Genomic DNA, 21,170 nt, shown 5'->3' with positions numbered 1-21,170 from the left:
AAAAATTAAATAAGATCATTTATACATGACATATTTGCAAAATTAATACCTGTCATCCAACATTTATTGAATGTAGACTACCAGTGAAGCATTGTAGTACTTATATTTCCAATTATCTGCTGACTAAGATAATGTAAAGATATTCATGATGCAAAGCCCTAGAAATGTTAGATAAAATTCCAGATAACTGGAATGCTGATCTTATAAAAATAAAGGAGACTCCCCAGGTGCTGGCAAGAAGAAAGAACTAGAAATCAAGTCATCAGTATGAGAGCTGGTGCTAGAACCCCTGATGGTGGTGGGTCGTGATGACGGTGGTAACAGGTGGTAGTGATGGTAGAGGTGGAGGTAGATGTGATGGTAGAGGTGATGGCAGAGGTGATGATGGTGATGGAGATGGATGTGATGGTGGAGGTGATGATGGTGGAGGTGGAGATGGTGCAGGTGGGGATGGTGGAGATGGAGATAGAGGTGATGGTGGAGTTGATGGTGAAGGTTAAGGTGGAGGTGGTGATGGTGATGGTGGAGGTACAGGTGATGGTGAAGGTGGAGGTGAAGGTGAAGGTGGAGGTGGTGATGGTGATGGTGGTGGAGGTACAGGTGATGGTGGAGGTGATGATGGTGGAGGTAGTGATGGTGGAGGTGGAGATAGAGGTAGTGACGGTGGAGGTAGAGGTGATGGTGGAGGTAGAGGTGATGGTGGAGGTGGTAATGGTGGAGGTGGTGATGGAGGTGGAGCTAGAGGTGGTGATGGTGGAGGTGGTGATGGTGGAGGTGGAGATAGAGGTGATGGTAGAGATGGTGATGGTGGAGGTGGAGATAGAGGTAGTGACGGTGGAGGTCGAGGTGATGGTGGAGGTGGTGATGGTGGAGGTGGTGGTGGCAGAACTGGTTATTATACAGCTTCCTTTGCCTGTGGAGATACTGATGATAGAGTCTTTGGCTTGCTTAGATAGGGAGTTGGAACTGAGGTGATTCTTTTTGCCAGAGCCCTTAAAAGTTTACAATTTGTGTTGACCAGAAAAAAAATACAGCAAGTGACTCAGAAAACCAAAAGGGAGTTTTCTGCCCCTTCCAGGCTGTGGGTGGAAATTAAACAAAGCATACTTCTGAAAACAGGAATCCATGGATTGGCATTTCTCATAGATTGGCTATTTGCATTTATTCTACTCACTAACTTGAGAAAATATCATGATAATTGAAACTTCCTGAAATACATTTGCACAACCCACATTGTAAGTAATTAGTACAGAATATAACAAGACCCTTTGGAGATAAAATTACAGCCCAAACTGAAAAACTCTCTAGAAACCAACAAAATATAGCAAGGTCTTAGCAGATAAAACCAACAACATTAAAAAACCCATAAAAGTGTTCCAAATAATATAATAAGAATAAAAGAAATTTAAAATAACTGTTCAGAGAGGATTTTACTCTCATCATTTCTATTCAACATTGTCCTGGAGGTTCTAGACAAGAAAAGAAAGAGTAAAAGTCATCCCTATTGAAGACAACATGATCATCTATACATTTATATAGAAAACCCAATGGAGTCTACCAATAAGCAGTGGAAATGGACAGGTCATTTTCGTAAGGTTGCAGGATACAAGATCAATATGTAAAAACCCATTGAATTGTTATATACTAGCAATGAACAATTAGAAAATGAAATAAAAATATACTTTACAATAATGTCAATAATTAAGAATTTTTTACGGAATTTGACAAAAGATGCTTAATGCTTGTGCACTGAAAAAGTTTTTGAGAAAAAATATATAAGATTTAAATAAATGGAGTTACACATTTTTATGTATCAGAAGATTCAGTACAGTTAAGATGTTGATTCTCCTCAATCATTTTATAGATTGAACACATTCCCAGTCAAAATCCCAACAAGCTTTTTGTAGAAATTAATAAGCTGATCCTAAAATCCATATTGCCCTAGAACTACCAAACCAACTTTTAAAGAGAAGAACAAAGTTGAAATGCCAACGTTAACTGATTTCAAGTCTACTATAAAGCTATATTAATTAAGACAGTGTAGCATTGCTGTCCACACGGACAAGTAATCAGTAGAACAGAACACTTGCACCATATAAAAAAGTAACTGTAAATGAATCATAGACCCAAAACTTAATATTTTAAACCTTCTAGAAGGAAACAGCAGAAAATCTTGCACCTTGTGTTAGGCAAATACTTTATAGATATTATACCAAAAACATGACCCATACAAGAAAACAAATAGTATTGGATTTCCTCAAAATTGAGAACTTTTTCTCCTTGAAAGATAATGCTAAGAAGCTGAAAAAACAAGCCATAGGCTGTGAGAAAATATTTGCAAACAAACATCATATATATATATACATATATATATACATATAAATATATGAAAATACTAAAAATTCTGAAAACTTAATTATGGGGAAACAACCCAATTTTAAAAATGGGCAAAAGATTTGAAGAGACACTTCATTAAAGAAGATAAACACAAGATAAAGACAAATCAGCACATGAAAGGATGCTTCTTGTTACCAGCCTTATTTACATGTAACCCCAATGACAAGGAAATACCACGACACAGCTGTTAGAATGGCCAAAATGGAAAGATTGCCCATACCAAGTGTTAGTGAGGACGCGGGGAGCTGGTACTCTCAAATGCTGATGATGGAGATGTAAAAGGGTGTCTCCACTTTGGAAAACAGTATGGCGGCTTCTTAAAAATGAAAGCAAACAGGCATGATCAGATTCACCTATTCTATTCTTAGGTATTTACTCAAGAGAAAATAAAGGAGTTTTCCTTTCCTTGTGCACATACAAATACTTGTACATACATGTTCATTCATAGCAGCTTTATTTGTTATAGCCCCAAACTGAAAACTACCCGAATGTCCATTAAATGGATGTAAATCCGTACAACCAATTACCACTTAAAGCAACAAAGGACTGATACGTCAAGAAGGACCAATCTCAAAATAATTATGCTGAGTGGAAAAGAAGCCAAACACCAAGAGTGCATACCTCTATCAGTTTCCTATAACCACTTTCACAAATAACTGTAAACATAGTGACTTAAAATAATACAAATTTATAATCTTACAGTCCTGTAGGTTAGAAGCCCACAGTGGGTCTCACTGGGATAAGATCAAGGTGTCTGCAGGATTGCCATTTTCTGGAGGTGGTGGGAGGGAACCTGTTCTTGCCTTTTCCAGCTTCCAGAATCCGAAGCACTCCTTGGCTTGAAGTTCACATCAGGTCTTCTCTGACCCTTACAGGTACTCTGTGAAGACCCTGGGGCCACCTGTATCATTCAGGGACCTCCCCATCTCAGGCCCTTAACTTCTCACATCTGCGAATCCCCTGTCACCATGCTAAGAGACCTGGTCACACGTTCTGGGGATTTCTTGGAGGACCATTCTATCTACCACAAAACTATGATCCCATTTATATAAAATTCTAGAAAATACAGAGGGGTCTCTAGTGATAGCAGACCTGTGGTTGTCTAGCGTTGGGGAGCAGGTGGAGAGGAGCAGTGGGAGGGTGGAGAGGGGGGCACTGTGTGGAAGGGGCACTGTGCTCAATGTGTGGACAGCAGCAATGCCTTTACGGGCGCCAGAACTTACCACACCGGTCTTACAACCTGCAGTGTATTGTCTATCAGTGGCCTCTCAAAAATGTAAAATAAGTGCATTCTGACATAATTCATCAGAAAATTAATAGTCAATAAATTAATAAGCTTTCAGGGAAATAAATAAGATATAGAAAAGAATAAAAAGTTCTAGGAACAAATAGGTTAATAAAAACTGAATAAAACATTCAGTGGTGAGATCAAATATCAAGTTAGAAAAATCTAAAAAGACAATTAAGAATTCAAACTGAGACGTGAAGACATTTCCCTGCAGACAGAACACAGAGGAGAAAATACAGACAACATGACAGAGGTTAAAAGATGTGAGTAGGAGAAGGCAAAAGCCCCATTTCCGGACGAAATAGGAGATAAGAGAGAATGCGGCAACATTTGGAAGCATAAAGGATGCAGGTCTGAGATTTAGGCAGTATGATACGCCCCCAGGAAAATCGAGAAAGTAGATCCATAGCAAGACTTGTCATGAGAAACTACAGAAGCCCGAGATCGGCAATAAGAGCATAGCAGTCGGAGAGGAGAGGGTGGGGAGCCACAGTGAGGCCCCTGTCCCTTCACGGGAACCATGGGAACCACGGGAACCATGGGCGTGGGTGGTGGGGGAGGGGATTCAGCCAACCAATCATAATTTTATATCCAGTTGAAAGGGAAACAGAGAAATGAGAAAACCAATTACAGGGAGCTTGCGAGAATCTATCCCCCTCACTTAGATGATGGAATGACTGAGGACTTGCTTCAGGAGAAAGGACATGGAAGCTGGCAGGGGTGCTGGGGGTTGACGGAGAAGTGGGGGCAGAGAGCACTGGAAACTGTGCATGGAGCCACGGTGATGCCCACTGCCCAGAAAATGACAAAAGCTGTGGCCACCTTTATGAATACCCAAACAGGACAGAATTGAAATGTTGTAAAAATAGCGTCCAGTAAGAAAGGATTTTCCTTAAAATCAGACTAATTGCTTAGTAGGAAAACAAAAACATTAACTAATGTTAGATTTTGCTAATCATCAATGCATTAAAATGCAATTTGTTACTTCTAAAGATTACGAAGATGATTAAGTAGTTTTCAAAGAGTAGAAGGAAAAGGAACAGCATGATCATCCAAAAGAATTAAGAAAGAGTGCAAAGAAGCAAAATCAGAGAAAAGTAAATAAAAGCACCATTTCAAATAAGAAAATTAGAAGAATCTCAACTACATCAGTTGCGGCAAATATAACGGGATTCAGGTCACTGACTGATAAGATTGCCTCTCAGATTGGACTTTTTTTAAAGTTTAGCTCTACGCTATTTTTAAGAGTCGATATAAAATGCAATGACCCAGAACATTTGATGGGGAAGGGAAATGAGTATGAGCGCCTGTCATAACTACATCATTACCACAGTGTAGATGGTAAGAAAAGAAGACATTATACAAGGCTGACAGTTTTCAGCAAAGGACTTAATAAGATCCATCCAATCCGACCACTTCGTATTTAAGCTCACAGCTTAAAATATAAATATTAAAAGTAGGCAGAAGTGCACAAAGAAACTGATAAAAATGACAGTCATATCAAATTTCTAGGATGTAGGTAAGAGGTAATTACAAAAAAAATACTTAGATACAAACATTAGAATAAAAGAAAGAACATTAATTAGCTCAGTAACCAAGACAAGAAGTTCAAGTGATGACAGAGTCAGCTGGAAAGGATAAAAGTAAGAAATAATTAACCTAAGAACAGAAGATGATTCAATAGGGAACAAAAATAAAATTGAAAGGATCGATCTAATCAAAACCTGGGTGTTTAAAATAAGCAGTAAAATGGGCAAGTTTGTTTAGGAAAAGTGAGAAAGGGCCACAAGATTATAAGAAAATGTTATAATTCTATGCCATTAATTAATTATAATTTATAAATAAATTCATATACTCTACAAAGATACTTATATATCCTTATATATAGCTTTCAATATATATAAACTTCATGTATAAAAATGCTTATATATTATATGTGGAACCTTATGTATATAAAGTATCATACAGCATATATATGTAGAATATCATTTTCATGTAAAAATTTATATATATTTTAGGGATAATTGGACATTAACAAAACTGACTCAAGCAAAATCAGACTTCTGATTTTCTATAAGTTTAAAATGTTTTACTCTTAAATATATTAAATTACTTTTAGTGATTATTTATATTATTATTTTTATAAGACCAGCATTTTTTGCAGGAATGATGCTCAGTGAAGTCATCGCATTGATTCCTGAGATGAATGTGAGGTATCTGGATGCCAGGGGACTTAGTGGAGGCCCAAGAGATCCCACCTTAAATGATGGGGGGGTTACTAAGTCAAAGGTGGGAGGCTGGAAGAACTGGACATGAGTCCAGAAAGAAAGGACGTGGAGCCTCCACGGGGTCACAGGTTGTTCTATTATGGGGCAAAGTGGTATCAGCGGTCACTTTGAGATATGAACCTGGAACGTGGTCCCCCCCAAATGGTTTCTATGTTCTGAGGACTCTGAAGGGGGTCCGGCTGAAGAGCCGATGGGGAGTTTTAGGACACAGGTGGGAAATGCCACATCTTCCCCTTCTTGCAAGTTTCCTTTGGGTCTGCCTGCCTTGCTGACGGTCTGCTGATTTCTGCACTTCCTGTGATGTTGCCTGGAATGTGTCCCGAGGGTGATTCAAGTCTCTGTGTCTCTCCTGCCTACACAGCCCCTGAGGTCCCAGCCCCACTCCCAGACCCCGCCGAGCACTGCGTGCAGCTTGTTCCAGACACTCAAGAAGAGCTGACACTGGTTTACATTCCACAGAGGATCTCAATGCTACAAGTACCCCGACAGCTAGATGCTATCGCTATCACTGTTGAGCCGGGGCGGGCGGGGGGGTGTTAGGTCCTGAAATAATCGCCCGGGTCACTCAAGATTCAGAGCGAAGTTTGAAGCCATCCAGTTTGGACTCCAGAGCCCGTGTGCTTGAAAGGAGACAATACCATTCATCACAGCATTGAAGAACCACCACGCTCACTGGTGGACTTCCTTATTATTATTTTTTTTCATTTTAGTACATCTCAAAACTTCCAGAAAAAGTTTGTTAGACGGACTGTTTGCAGTTCTGGTTGAAAGGGGGAAATGTGGGACCCAAAGAAAAAGTGAGCTAGCTTTGTGTCACTTTGATGTTACACTTGAATCACACACTCAGCTCTGGGGGCCTGAACTCTGTCACCCCTGTTTGGGCCCCCCACCGACCGATGACATGCATGCAATTGTAAGGAGCAAATCCTGTTTTAAGCATGTTGAGAGGGTACATTCTCGTTACAATCGCATACTGGGGAAAGAAAAAGAAACAGCTGAAGCTGGAACAATTTGGAAGACAATAAATAACACAGCTTGGCATTACAGCCGAGGTATCAAGTGAATATCTACGAGTCCAGAGTGATAGAAATAAATAATAATAAGTTAATACTTGAGGGAGAGGAGACACCAATCCCATGCAGAAGAATTCCAAATAATGTGTGTTGATACTGTGTGCAAAGGAGGTGGGAAATGCAATCCCCACTCCTTGGGTATGGATGATGACTTGTTCCTAAATGGTACAATAGTAAAGAAAAAGAATCCGTAGTTTTCCAGCGGAGAAGCCTGGCCTCAGCCAGGTGATCCAGATCACAGCAACAGTGACAAGACAGGTGGGGAGGGTGTACCTTGCGTCCCTGTGTTGAGAAAGACCGCTGTGGTCTTTCTCCCAAATCCCATAAATCCTAATCCTGAGGAGAATGATGAGCCAGAACGTGTCCAACAGAAGGGCATCCTGCGCTTTATCTGACCAGCACACCTCGAAACTGGGGAAGTCACAGACATGGTCACAGCCAGGAGGAACCTCAGGAGACATGGTGGCTGAATGTAATGTGGCCTCCGAGGTGGGATCCCGGGTCAGAAAAAGGGCGTTAGATAGAAACCTGAAAAAAAAAAAAGAAAAAAAAAGTAGGGACTTTGGTTAATAACAGTGTATCAATATTGGTTCACGATAGTCACACTCAAGTGAGATGTGATGACAGGGAAACATAGGTACAGATCCATGGAAACTCCACCAGCTTCTGTATTTTTCTTTAAATCTAAAACTGTTCTAAAATGTAAAGTCCATGAAAGATAAACAATAAAGGACAATGGACTGCTCCTGAAATCACGTCACATTAGAACTTATCTTAGAGCCACTATCACTAAGAGCAGTCCTTTTATTTCATTTTAATTTAATTTTATTTTATAGAATTGTTTGAGAAAGGTGCCCTGCTAACTTTATTTGTTCGGTAGTTCTAACAATGGCCAAGTAAATTCTCAAATCTGGTTTTAAAACATTGCTCCCTGGTGGACATCTCCTACACCAGCTGCCATCTGAAAATGGATTTCCCCAGCTTAGTTTTAAGCACCTTGAAAACGGGAGTTTATAATGAAAGTGCTGTCCGTACCTGCGTCAGACCAGGGCGAGCGCGGGGCCGTGATTTATCACGTCAGCCCATGTTCCGAACGCTTTCTGCACGCACTGCGGTCTGCACGAATAGGGAAGGAAGGTACTGTGGTGAATTATTGTGCAATTAATCATTTGACCATGAGGGATTCATTTACTAATTAAAAACGCAAAAAGAGTAAATTGAAATAACCAGTGACTACTAAATCACGTCTTCTGGAGCGTCGGCTGCATTGTAATAAATCACAGTGAATCGGTCAGAGTCATTCGGATCCCACACTTGGAGACCTGTCTTTCAGGGCCGCCTGAGCCGCGCTCTGGTGCGCAGACTCTTGCCCACACAGAGATGGACACACGCCCAGCTCTGTATTTGTACCTACAACTCCAGGCTACAACTTTGGATTCTGAAAACTAGAAATACTCAAAGAAAAGTAAAACCTGCCATGAAAAAAAGTATTTAATATAAAATACAGGAAAGTATTTGCATTCTGTGTAAGTACCTGGTATCCTTACGCTTCATATCTCTTTACTTACACTTGGTACTTACGCTCGATACCTTGATAAGTTTGGCGTGTTCGCTCACCTGTCCAGTCCTTGTGTACCTTCCTATGTCCTTGAACTACCCACTCTGAATATTTATGTCCGTGACCAGGCAGCGCAGCAAAATAGAGCCATAAAACTCTACAATTTTCAACATAATTTTGAAATTTTGTCATGGGGAACTTAGTGAGGCGACAGCGAGTCAGTGCCACACAAGGTTGGTCTTGAAAAGCTCCCAGATGTTCTCGGTTAGTCTTCTTTCTCCCAAACACGAGAGGTAGGACACTGGAGGAAAGCTGTGCCGGTTTTCCTAGTTTTGTTCCCCTGTGGGATGCTCCCCAGAAACAACGGAAGACAGGAACTGTACAAGAGGAAGTGGAGACGTAATGGGGGTGAGGTGGGGATCGGGAAGGGGAAGTGGGACAGTGTCATTTAAGTGAGATGTTTGGAGGATGGAGGGAAGGAACATCCCATGACAAGAAGGCAGGGAGGAGTAGGGACGCCTCCGTGTGAGAGGAAGCAGGACTGACGGACATCCACCCAAAGCCCTCGCTGTGTGTTCCTGCGGCCCCGTCCTTCACACACTCCAGCAGGTTCTCCTCGCTGAGAATGTGCACACAATGCCCGAAAGATGTGTGACTGCCGCTTACGTGTGCATTTAGAGGGGGAAGCAGCATCCGTGGTCTTGGCTCCCAGCGTGTGAGCAAGAATCTCTGTGCTCCACAAGGAGAGAGGCCACCAACCATCCATTCATTCAGCAGACGCGTACTGAGTACCTACTATGTTCCAGGCACTGTTCTGGGAGCTACGGATATAGCGGTCCCAATGGACGGGGCCTCTGCTCTCTTCATTTTATTGTAGAAGGCAGAGACAGAAAGTAAACCAGACAGAGACAGATCACGGACAGATGAGAGGGAGAACTGATGGATAGATGATGATGGATAATAGATACATGGACGGATGGACAGATGGGTAGGTAGATACATACACACAGGCATAGAGGAGAGATGAACCGAGCTGACACGCAGAGAGCCAGGAAAGCTCTCTTAGGTGATAGTATTGTTGTTTTCCTTGCAAAGGGATTACTTGTGCAGACAATTTTGGGAGTAACCTTAAATACGCTAACAGTTAAGCTTTGACTTGGGAGCTAGATGGCTTCGGTTCAGGACTCACCTCTGCACGTACGCGGCTGACCTTGGGCGGTGGAATCCGAGCTCCCCGACCATGAGCACCCCTCCACAGGACGGAGCCTAGGAGTCCCGCCCCCCGCCGGGAGCCCCTGGAGGACTGAAGCAGATGACTGTAACACCAAGTGCACAGGGCGACATATAGCCCGACAGACCCACCATCCCAACTGTCATTGAAAGACACATTCCTCCCCCTTTGTTCTTTCTGTCCTGCATCGTCCAGAAGTTTATTCCCATTGTTATGCTCTTGTCCTCAGTCTCCCCTCCCAGCTGAGCACCCCTACAATACACAGTACAGTACAAAGTGCCTTGTATTAGGCGAATGGGTAAAGATTGGTGTACACAAGGAGAGCTGTGGACGCAATGTATTTACACTTCGAAAAAGTCTTTGATAAGGTCTTATACAAAACATTATTAACCGTCCATTCATCGGGGGACTGTGGACTGATTTTCGTGGACCCCTGGAGACCGTGGTTGGATTAATGTTCCCTAATAGCTTTATACATGGTCTGAAGAAGCAAATAAACAATTCTGGGTTGTTTTGTTTGTCTTAGTTTCTAAGTGACATTCTTCCCTACTGGGCAGCACTTCATGATTATAAAGCACAAAATTAGAGTCTGGAAACTTGCATTCTAGTTTGAGAATTTCTCTCCTGATGGGAGATGTAGTCAATCCCTTCAGCTTCCATCATCTGTTGGTACCTGCAAGATGAGAATATGGCCTGGGTTTGGCAGCAAAACCTCCCCCCTGCAGATGAACTGCAGACTCAGTGTCCCTGTGTGTCCTGGCCTCGCGTGGCCATGGGACTCTTCTGCCCGAGGTTGCCGCTGAGTGCAGAGACAGTGGGAGCTGTGGGAGCCGTGGGAGCATGCCCCAGGGAGGCTTTGGGGCCCAGGCCCGTAGCCAGCTTCCGTGCACCTTGGACGCACACGCCCTCCACTCAGGCCATTTCTCCCCAGAGCACTGGATCCTCAGACCCAGCTGTTTTTCCTCCTGGACCGTCCCATCTGGGAACCCTGCAGGCACGCCGTCTGGTCACCCATGGCGGCTGTGACTTCTCCACATGCAGCCCGTGTGCTTCCCTCTGGGATTTTGGCTGGTGATGCCCAAGCACAGGGATGGGGTCGGGATTTGCAGAGCATGAAGCCCAAGCAATGAAATGGGGGGCGTGTCTTTCTGAGAAACGGCACAAAAGCATGGTAAGGTATGTAGGACAGAGCGCTGGGAAGGCACCTGCTCTAGCTCTGGTGGGCAGCCCGCACCAGCCTCCCGGAGAAGCTGCCTCCTGCCAGCTCGCGACTTGTGCCGTGTGGTCTGCTCACCTCCGGGCCCCGGCCCCTTTCGCCACTATCACCAGCCCCTTCCCGCATGGCTTCAACACACTGGAGAAGCTTTCTTCAGCCCTCGGTCTTGCTCAGGGCAGGTCTCCTCCTGCGGCCTCCAGGAAAGCACGTGCCCCCTGTCTTGTAATCTTCAGGTTACCTCTTGCTCCTGTCGTGGGGGAGCTCCTTGGAGTGGGGTCTCAGGTCCCGTCCCCACGCCGTGCGCGTGACATAGGCTGTGTGCGGGGAGAGTGGCGTGGGCGCCTCTGAGCCGGAAAGTACCAGACGAGTCAGCGGAGGGCAGAGCACGGCCGGCCTGCGGACAAACAGCCGAAGTCTCCCTTTGAGGCCAGAACTGAGAACTCAAATACCCTTACGTGGTGTATGGAAAGGTTGTTGAGCACATTGTCTTACAGAATATAAATAAACACACTCACGCACGGGTGCTGTAGGACGACGAGATAGCAAAGGAAAACGGGGGTCTGAGGCGGCCAGTGTCCCATCTCACGTGTTATCTGGAGGCTAGCGAGGTGTCTTGAACTGAAGAAGGAGGGAAGTTAGGGAAATATGTTTAGCTTGACATCTGAGGCAGTGGGTTTTAGTGCTTTTATTTAGTTTTGAAAGGATTTTTTAGCATAAAGACTGTGACGTGAGTTCTGACGGCTGGTGCCGGAGGGAGAGGCGTCTGAGTGAGCGGAGAGCGGGAGATGCCGGATGGGGGTGACAGGTGCAGAGGCACTGAGCAGAGGCAGAGGGGGCTCCGAGGCCAGTCCATGCGTTCTGTCTGCCTCACCGCGACCACACGGGGAGGCACCTGTGTCCCTCAGACGCCACATGGGGGCAGTGAGTAGGAAGGCGGTGTGCTCGCTTTTTCACCACTTCTGGTGTTTGATGATGTTGGGAAATAGCGTCGAGGAGAAAGATCTCAAGGTTCCTCCATGTAGACACATCTGCTTCAGAGTAGTACGGACTTTCAGTGTGATTCAGGGAACCTGAGGGAAAAATGAACTGTGTCCATGTTTTGTAGCTTTCGCTGAAGTACCTACTGGAGAATTGGGTCAAAATGACGTCACTAGGAGGTAGAGCTATGCATCTAGCCAAGAGCGAGCCAAGGGCTGTTACGTACAGTCAGGTCAAAGCACCTTCTCCTGCCTGTTTGTCCCCTGGTGCTTCTCACCATCAAATGTGTAGCATGACTCACATTTCGTGCTGCCTGTCTTCCTCCAACAGAACCTGAGAGTCTGGAGGACAGGAGTTTTCTCCTTTGTGCCCAGCTGTGTCCCAAACACAGAGAACACACCTTCACAAATATTTGTAAAATGGATTGGTTCTTTTCAAAGAGCCTTCAATAACACCCTGCAGTCATTCGCATTAAAGCACTTTCATTTGTAAATGGTGGTACGCTCAGTGGTGAATGATAAAGCATAGGAAAAAAATAAATGACATAGGGAAAGTCCCCTGTTTCCTGGGCTCAAAATCTAGCAAAGGTGGAGATTATGTGAGTAACTCTGTTATGAGACAGACAGAAAATGTGGATGCCAGGGGCTCCTGGGAGTTGCCCGTGTCCACGGCCAAGTGTGGGGAACAAACCCCTGACCAGCCACTACTCATTATGATCGAGTCCCACATCGGGCTCCCTGCTCAGTGGAGAGCCTGCTCCTCCCTTTTCCTCTGCCCCCTGGGCTCAAGCTCTCTCACTCTTGCTCTCTCTATCTCAAATAAATAAATAAAATCTTAAAAAAAAAAGGAAATTGATTATCAGCCTGGCTAGTTGGTAGTATTTCCAAAGTCTTATATTCAGGTTTTTCCCCTTATAATATGCAGAGAGTTGCAGATATCCTGAAGTTGTGAGATTGGGAAAGCATTAAAATATATGACCTACACAACGCCTTCACTTAAAAGTTATTTTAAATCATCATCTTTGAAGATGAGAAAATTCTCAGCAAAGGAACAATTGTAAAATAGCAGGATTGAGTATAGGAATAGCACAAAATAAAAATATTTATTGAGTATTGAAAGTTTAGAATATATATATTTGTACGCTCTAGGAAAAAGCACAGAAAAAGGTGCTTTTTTGCAGACCTAGAAACAGAACTAGTTCTCAAGACCCTGGATTTAACAGAGTCATTGATCACACTGGAAGATATATTTTAAAAGTTTGGGGTCACTAAGCTTTCTAATGCTGGTAGAAGACATTTGCCCGAGGGTCTTGAAAGGGTTAATATATCTCTTCAATCCCCCACCTTCAGAAGAGCTATTTGCTCCTTTCCCTGGAAGACCATTAGGCTCACACTGTCTTCTTTCATGTATTTTCAGATAGTCCCCAAAGGGGCGACTCAATAGATCTGAAAACACTAAAAACCAAACTTATGAAATGCCTTTTAAGCAGAAGTGTGCTCTTCATTCCCCCTAAAACATCTGCTCTTCTAAGTGCTCTGTACATTCTCTCACTGTCTAGCTATCTCTGTGTTCATAAGCAACACAAATTAGAGTTATAATTTCCAAGGCAAGCCTGATATTCTGGGCAGTATTGTTTTTGAACAGTAATGTATTTTTTTTTTTTCTGAGTTGTCAAGCATTGATGTTCCTAGTGGTGGTCAATCATGTGTTACTATGATGTATTGATTATAATTTGACCAGCTGGGGATTTATGCCCTTTGATGGCAAATTAGGACAATCATAACTTGGATATTTTCTAATAGTGCTAACATTTCAAAATGTATATTTTAAATTTTTATGATGTCGGTAGTAAGTGTGGTTTACTATAACAGTATAGTTATATTTGCCTGCTTCTGTGAATATTAAAATTATTTATAGCAGAATTTAAAATATTCTCTTTATTATATTCAATTGAATTCGATTCAAATCAACAGACTTATTAAGACCCGTAACCTACTTTTTTTCCAGAGCTGGGTGTGGACTCCCCAATGCAAGGCAGACGTGGGACTTGAGCACACACTCAAAGGGGGAAGGTAAACAGTTTCTTTTAATACATAATGTCGACATGTTTTTTTCCCTCTAACCATGATCTAGCAGAGCACATCAGTGTCTTTCAAAAACCAGAAAGGAGAACAAAATTTAAAGTGAATGTATAGAAATTAAAATAACGAACCAACTCAAACACAGATGACTGCTGCATTCATTTTTTTTCTCAAAGCAGACATAATTCTTGTTGGATGACCATCTGTAAAACCAATTGACAGTTCTTATTATATTTAAAAAAAAAAAAAACAAGCCAAGAGTAATAGTGTTCAAGACCAAGGCAGGCTGAAAAAATGCTCTTTCTAGGCCCCCATTATTTCTGCTTTGATGTGTAACTGTGGAGAAGTTGTCTGCCTGTTTCCTTGGATTCACCATCAGGAAAGGGGGAAAATTAGCATTCATGGGTCCACTGCTCATTTTAGCTGCTATGATAAACACTCAGATACATGCTCTTTTGTTTACCAAGAACTCTTGCTCTATCTTTTAGGTCGAGTAGTGTTCTCCCTAATTTTTATGGTAAGAATATCAAAATTCTGAATGATTAATAATGTGCACCTTGTTTTGGTATGTGTCCGTGCTGATGTTGGGAGCCCAGGACTTTTTGTTCCAAAGACCAACAAAGAGTAAAATAATGATATTTCTCACTTCTTCCGTGGGGTTCCAGGAGTACATGAGGTCAGAGTGAAGAGTTTATTCTTCATAGTATCATGCCCTAAATAATATACTGAATTCTTGAAAAAAGCAGAAAGACTTGATTAGATGTTGACTTTAAAATATCGCCTGCTAATGTTACAGAAATATCAGTTACTGAAGTTGATTTTAGATCAACGTTTTGAGAATTTTTCCTTTCATGTTTATAATACGTATTTCCCTTCTCACTGCCATCCACTGCGTGTTTCAGAATGTTTAGCACTTTAGAGGATATGGACTTTGTAATTCCATTCTCTCATTCACAGGGGGTTCAGAGGCAGGTAAGCAGAACAAAATGGTGGCCGGTCTCACTCCTCCCTGCCTGAGCCCCTCTCTCCCACAGGACAGTGGTTACAAACAAAAGGCAGGTGCTCATTAGAGGCGCTATCAGAGACGACAAAGCTTTCACTTACTTAGTTTCTTAGACCGTTACCTTCCTCGGTCTTCTGTAACCACCCAACCGCAGACAGCACCACGACTGTCTGCAACACCAACCGCATCGCCCCTGACCTAACACCCAACCATCAACACGGCCAACACCACGACCAGGACCACCACCATCAGCAACGCGACCAGCAGGAAAACCACCACCACCACGACCACCCAATACCACCAACACCACGACCAACATCACATCAGTAACACTACCATCATCAGCACCAACACACCCACATGAGCATGACCAACACCATCAACGTGGCCCCACAAGCACCCACCACCCAACTACTGAAGCAACGAGGGGAGGACTTCACTGAACACCAGAGCTTCATTCTGCACCATGTGAACTACTAGTGTCCGCCCTTAGTGCCACGCTCCCTCTCTCTCTACACATCTTATACTGAACTTGTGGGTGGCAAATGTATTTATTATGCATTTATTGTGAATGTTCATTAACTATCTTTTAGTTAAGTGACTTTGTTGTACCACTTAGTCTGTTGGATTTGTTTTACTTCTCTGCAAAATACACTTAACCTGTCCCTCTTAGCTCTGAAATTAAGATTTTACTTATCATGTGTCCCAACAATATCTTCGGCTCTGTGAAGACTGTAAATTAAAATTGTCCAGTCCATTACAATGTCTCCAGGCACTTTTAAAGTATTTTTAAAGTACTTCTGAAGAATTATATTACACTAAAACAATGGCCAATCCAATTAATTGATGTAAATTATATTGGCACTTCAAAGTTATTAATTGTGTTGTACATATGCCCATTTTTGTGATAAACTGAATTAGAGATTTATTTGGAATTACTTTTCTAAAAAGTATGGAACTTTTTTCCTGAGCATGCATAGCTCATCACATGCATCTCCTATAGCTAATCCATGTGTGCGCACACACACACACACACACCCCTTGTGTTCTGACAAAGGGTAGATGTAGCCAAAGACCATAGGTGCTCACACTTTTAAAAGGTCGTTGTTGGCCATGTCTCCCTAGCCTCGTGGTGAAGGCACAGCGGGACTCTGAGGGGTCACGTGGTTGGTGTATGTTCCGGCATTTAAGCAGTGCTCTCCACCTAATGTGAATCCCGATGTATGGCACGTAAATGCATCCTGATTTGCACAGGTAAATTGTGTGTTTAGATGAGGTCACTGGGATTTTGCTCTTTCGTTTGCAGCTCTGGAAGAGCCAAGAGCACACCGAGGAGTTGTTTAATAGTTATGTGGCGTCCCCACTTGTCTTCAAATCCTGTGATTTAGATGGAACTCTAATGCAGCAGAGCAACTTGTCCCTGGAGCATTTTTCAGAATATAAATTAAGTGATATTATAACAGAAGCCCTCTCTTAGCTCAGCATAATGAATATGAACCATCATGTACTCCTGACCAAGGTCATGGTATGAGAATGAATTACTCTATTAACATCTCTTTTAAGTAGCATTAGTGATAATAAATGGAGAGATTTGATGTAATACTGATAATATTATTCATGCAAAAATAGCATACTTTATCTTGTTAAAACAATTAAAATGTGCTTTGAGGATATTTTACACCACAGAAATATGATGCTTGAGAGTGCTTATCGCATGTTACTGAATACATCAGCATTAGCCAGTAATGCAGATAATCTGATAAAAATCGAAAAGCTGATTTGTATGCTATGCTAATTCAGGATCATCTTCTTGGCCCTAGGTACTACCCAAATGCTGCCTAAGATTGCAGCAAGCTTTAGTGGTGATATTAGATTAAATTCAATCCTTTTGCTTATAATTTTTTCAAAGAAATTACAACCAGCATTCTTCAGCCTAAACCCTCTTTAGCTGCTAAGCAGTCTGTAATATTACATTGTAAGCCTGGTCTATTGCTGTTTGCTTCCTAGACATATTTAAGCTTTCTTGTCAGTTATAGATCATCTTATCCCAATCATGTAAATCCGTAAAAAGCAAAGATCACTAATGTCTTTTGATAGTGACCTTATTCTCAGTACAATGTTAAAACTGACTCTGTGTGACTCTCAGATCAAGAATCCTCATGAACGCAGCAGAATGTTTTTATACCACAGCTTGCTGTTCAGTGGAGTATTTTGTAGATAAATCGTATTCACCCTGAAGAAAATTCCAAACAAAAGTTAGAGGGGAGGGCGGTGGGGAGATGGGTTAGCCCGGTGTTGGGTATTAGGAGGGCACGTACTGCATGGAGCACTGGGTGTTATACGAAAACAATGGATCGTGGAACATTACATCAAAAACTAATGATGTATTGTATGGTGATTAACATAACATAATAAAATTAAAAAAAAAAACAAAAGTAAGCTGGTTAATGGGTATGGGCTTGCCTTCAGGGGCGATGGAGTGTTCTGGGCCCGGACCGTGGTGATGCCTGCACAACACCACGGATGGGTAAGGCCACTGATTTGGACTCTTGGGTGGTTCAGATGGTGGGTGTCCTTTATGTGGATTTTGTCACGGGTAGGCCCGACACCACCTCCCTTGCCCAGGACCGCGACCCTCCCCCCCATCAGCATGTCACTGACTGGTGATAGACCTCGGTAGATCCCTGGTGATGAAGCCCCCTTCCCGGGGGGTGGGGCGGATAACTGACGCGTCGACCTCCCTGCACAGCCTCTGTCCTCCCCAGCACTGCCCCTTCCACGTAGCTGCGGGGCACGGATATTTTCAGCTTCGGCTCAGGAGGAATTCCAGTATTCTCCATAAATGTGCCAGGCCAGGGCTGGGTCTAAATAATTCTTCTTAATAGAGGGGAGTAATAAATAATATTGTTATGATTGCACGATAAGATTATTCTTTTTATTCTCATAGAAAGCTGTGCAACTTGGAAGAAACAATTATCTTTAAAATCTCACAAACATGTTACACTTGGGAAATTTTCCTGTTTTATTAAGACGGTGGGGAAGCTGAGTGAGGGAATGGCAGGGTCCGACCCGTCTCTACCAGCTCTTTAGTGATGCTTGGCACGGTTGCTTCTACCCGATCCCAGATACATTTTGCACGTAAATGGGAGTTTCTAGAGCAAGATCAGGCTTTGCATTACTGACCAAACACATATTCACATGAGCGAGCCTTCTCGACTGTACGTAATTAGTCCTGGGACAGGAGGCGAGTGGGATCCTCAGAGCGAGGACTTAAAGTATTACTTTCTCATATTTATGATTAATGCTTTGCTTATCAGCCCGAGGCCCCAAACAGGACCATATAAAGCATGTTGGGTTAAATCACTCTTTGTTTCAAAGTACAGACATTACACCTCCATGAAGCCCAGAGGAAAAGCTTGACTTTGCATCTCCACTTTCATCAGAGAAAAGCCAATTCGGAGCCAGAAGCGTTGCTTTTTATTATTTATACTTTAAATGTCTTCCTCAGGGTTTGACACTCTTAGAATACGTGCTTCCCATTAGCTGAAGGCAAATTACCATACAGATGTTCACCTCAGTATCATTTTCTACAATAGCTTACAGGTGCATTTTTCTTTACAACCCCGCTTATTCATTTATTTGTTAATAAAAGGCTCCCGTAGGTCATACACAAAGAATAAGTGTCATAAGGTAATCAATGTGCACACTGTATGTCCTCCATTGCTAAGAGTTTTATTGGATAAATGGAATTCATATTTGGCATCAATAAACAGCAAATGTCCCCCAAGGGGCAAAATCACCAGATTAAGAACAAACTGAATTAGACTGTTTCAAGAGGTTCCCAAACTTTCTCAGTTCATGGTGCCCTCAGGGTCTCCGCATTTTTCTTCAAAATGCCCCTCGGCCAAAAGAAACCATGACCAGTTCAGTGTATTACGTAGATCCAAAGAACCTCATGAGTATTTGCCTCCTAATAACTTTGGAGCTGTTTGAAAATATAGCAAACATAAGAAAAGGAAAAAATCAAAACCTGATTTCATTGTTCCATAACGTCAAATACTAACCGATGGGGCTGTTGCACCTGTCGCGCACTGCGCGACACCTTGAGCCTCCACCTCGGTTCAGACATCGCCACCCTCCTCTCCTAATGACAGTGGTTTTCAGGAGGCACTCCTTCCTCAGCTCAGTGGCCACCAAAACCCTGCTTCCTCAAAATACGGCATCGCTGGAAAGAACGAAGTGCTGAGTGACCTCTAGCTTAGTGTCTGCATGGAGTGTGACGTATGCTAAGTATTTTTGTGTTTCCTTCAGAAACTAAGCGTACCCCCGGTGCCTCGGCACCCGCGGTGGGACCTGCAGGGCTGAAGCGTCTCCAAGGAACCATGTAGTCCCTAGGAGCCATCACGTCCGTGCGTCCCAGCGTTCTGCCATTGCTGGGTACCCGCTGCGGTGTAGATACGGCGGGGGCACGATGGACCCCGTCTGCAGAGGACTCACAGCAGCCTCTTGGGGTGCGCACACCTGCCGCTGTGCTGGAACACATCACAGTCCCATCAACGTGTGGCTTAGAGCCCCCAGGCTGGCTTCCTTCCAGAGCCTGCCTTTCCCCCACCCCTCCCAGACTACCATCTTAATATGCCATGTGCTCCAGGAAGATCAGGTAAACTGAGGAATAAACAGAGATCAATAAATCAAGATTGTGTTAGGAAAAAAAAAGTAATAGATCAGGTTGTCCATAAAGGAAATGGCCACAGCACAGGTAGCTTTGCTCACCTTCCGATACACGCTCAGCAGCTTGCAGCAGCGAAACAAAACCTAAATACATTTCTGTCAAACGAATTCACTGATATCAGGTCACGAATGCTTCACGCGAGTCCTCACGACGAGATAAACAAGTCCTGGAGCTTGAAGAGCCTGTCCGCTCCCCTGCGGTCACGCAGCAAGGGGCTGGCAACCTCGGGTGGTCTGATTTCAGCATTTATTCTCCTAAGGACCCCGAACCATGACACCACCTGGGCAGTGGGCACAGCCCAACCCCTGGCACTTTACAGAAGAAAATCATATGTTTTTAAAATATTTAACTTCTACTATAATGAAAGAAGTCCAAATTTAGCCGAAAGGTTGACTTTTCAAAGGGTTTACATGCCCAGTGCAGTTATTTTACAGGAAATCCATAGTCAGAGGTGAGCAGGAACCTGCCGTATGAGTTTATGAGTTTATACAAGATTTTCAGTGGGCTGGTTGGTAATAGATACCTATCAGGGCCTTAAAAATGGGAATACTCTGTTAGTCAGCATTTCCACTGCAATATAGCGCTTTCCACCTCAGCATCACCCATAATCAGAGATTGTTTGAAAAATGGAGCAATCTAAGTGGGATAGGAGAGGTAAAGACACTGCAATTTCTGTTTGAGTACACTAAACACGCACACAGGATTCGTGATATGATGTTAAGTGGAGAATTAAAGTTAGGAAAAATGTGACCTTCGATTTGTGAGAAAAAGATTGTCTCGTTCTGAAATAAGAAGTTTATACCAAAATGTTGTTAATTATTTTCTTTCTCGGTCCGCTCTGGGGTGGCGGGGTGGTCGGTGAGGGTCTGAGTGGCAGGTGAGACAGCCAGTCCACACCGCGTCTCGTGGTTTCTGGGTGAAGAAGGGATGGCGGGCTGGCTGGAGGGAGGTGAGTCGTCTAAAGAAAGCGTGTGGTTGTTACTGCTGTCAGGAACGAGGCCTCACGTGGCACCAAATGCCATTAAGAGCAGCGCGAGGGATCCCTGGGAAATGCAACGTCTCACTGGGACCTGGATAATTACCCCTGGGCCAGGCTCCTGAGTCCCATAACAGGAAGGGCAGACTGTCGATGCCCGAGCAGTCTCTGGGCCATCAAGGATGGCTCCCGCAGTCTAAAAGCCCATTAGCAGAGTTAAAGGATCCGTAATCTATAACTTCAGCCATTACCACAGGGGTAGAAGGGTCGGTTTGGAGAAAGTTAGAAACGACTAGGACGGTGCACACTGTTGTTCTAGCGAAGGTGAGGATGGGCTGAGCCACAAATA

The sequence above is a fragment of the Halichoerus grypus genome, chromosome 13 (assembly GCF_964656455.1).
Source record: "Halichoerus grypus chromosome 13, mHalGry1.hap1.1, whole genome shotgun sequence".
Lineage (NCBI taxonomy): Eukaryota > Metazoa > Chordata > Mammalia > Carnivora > Phocidae > Halichoerus > Halichoerus grypus.
Note: the sequence above shows the minus strand (reverse complement) of the source record.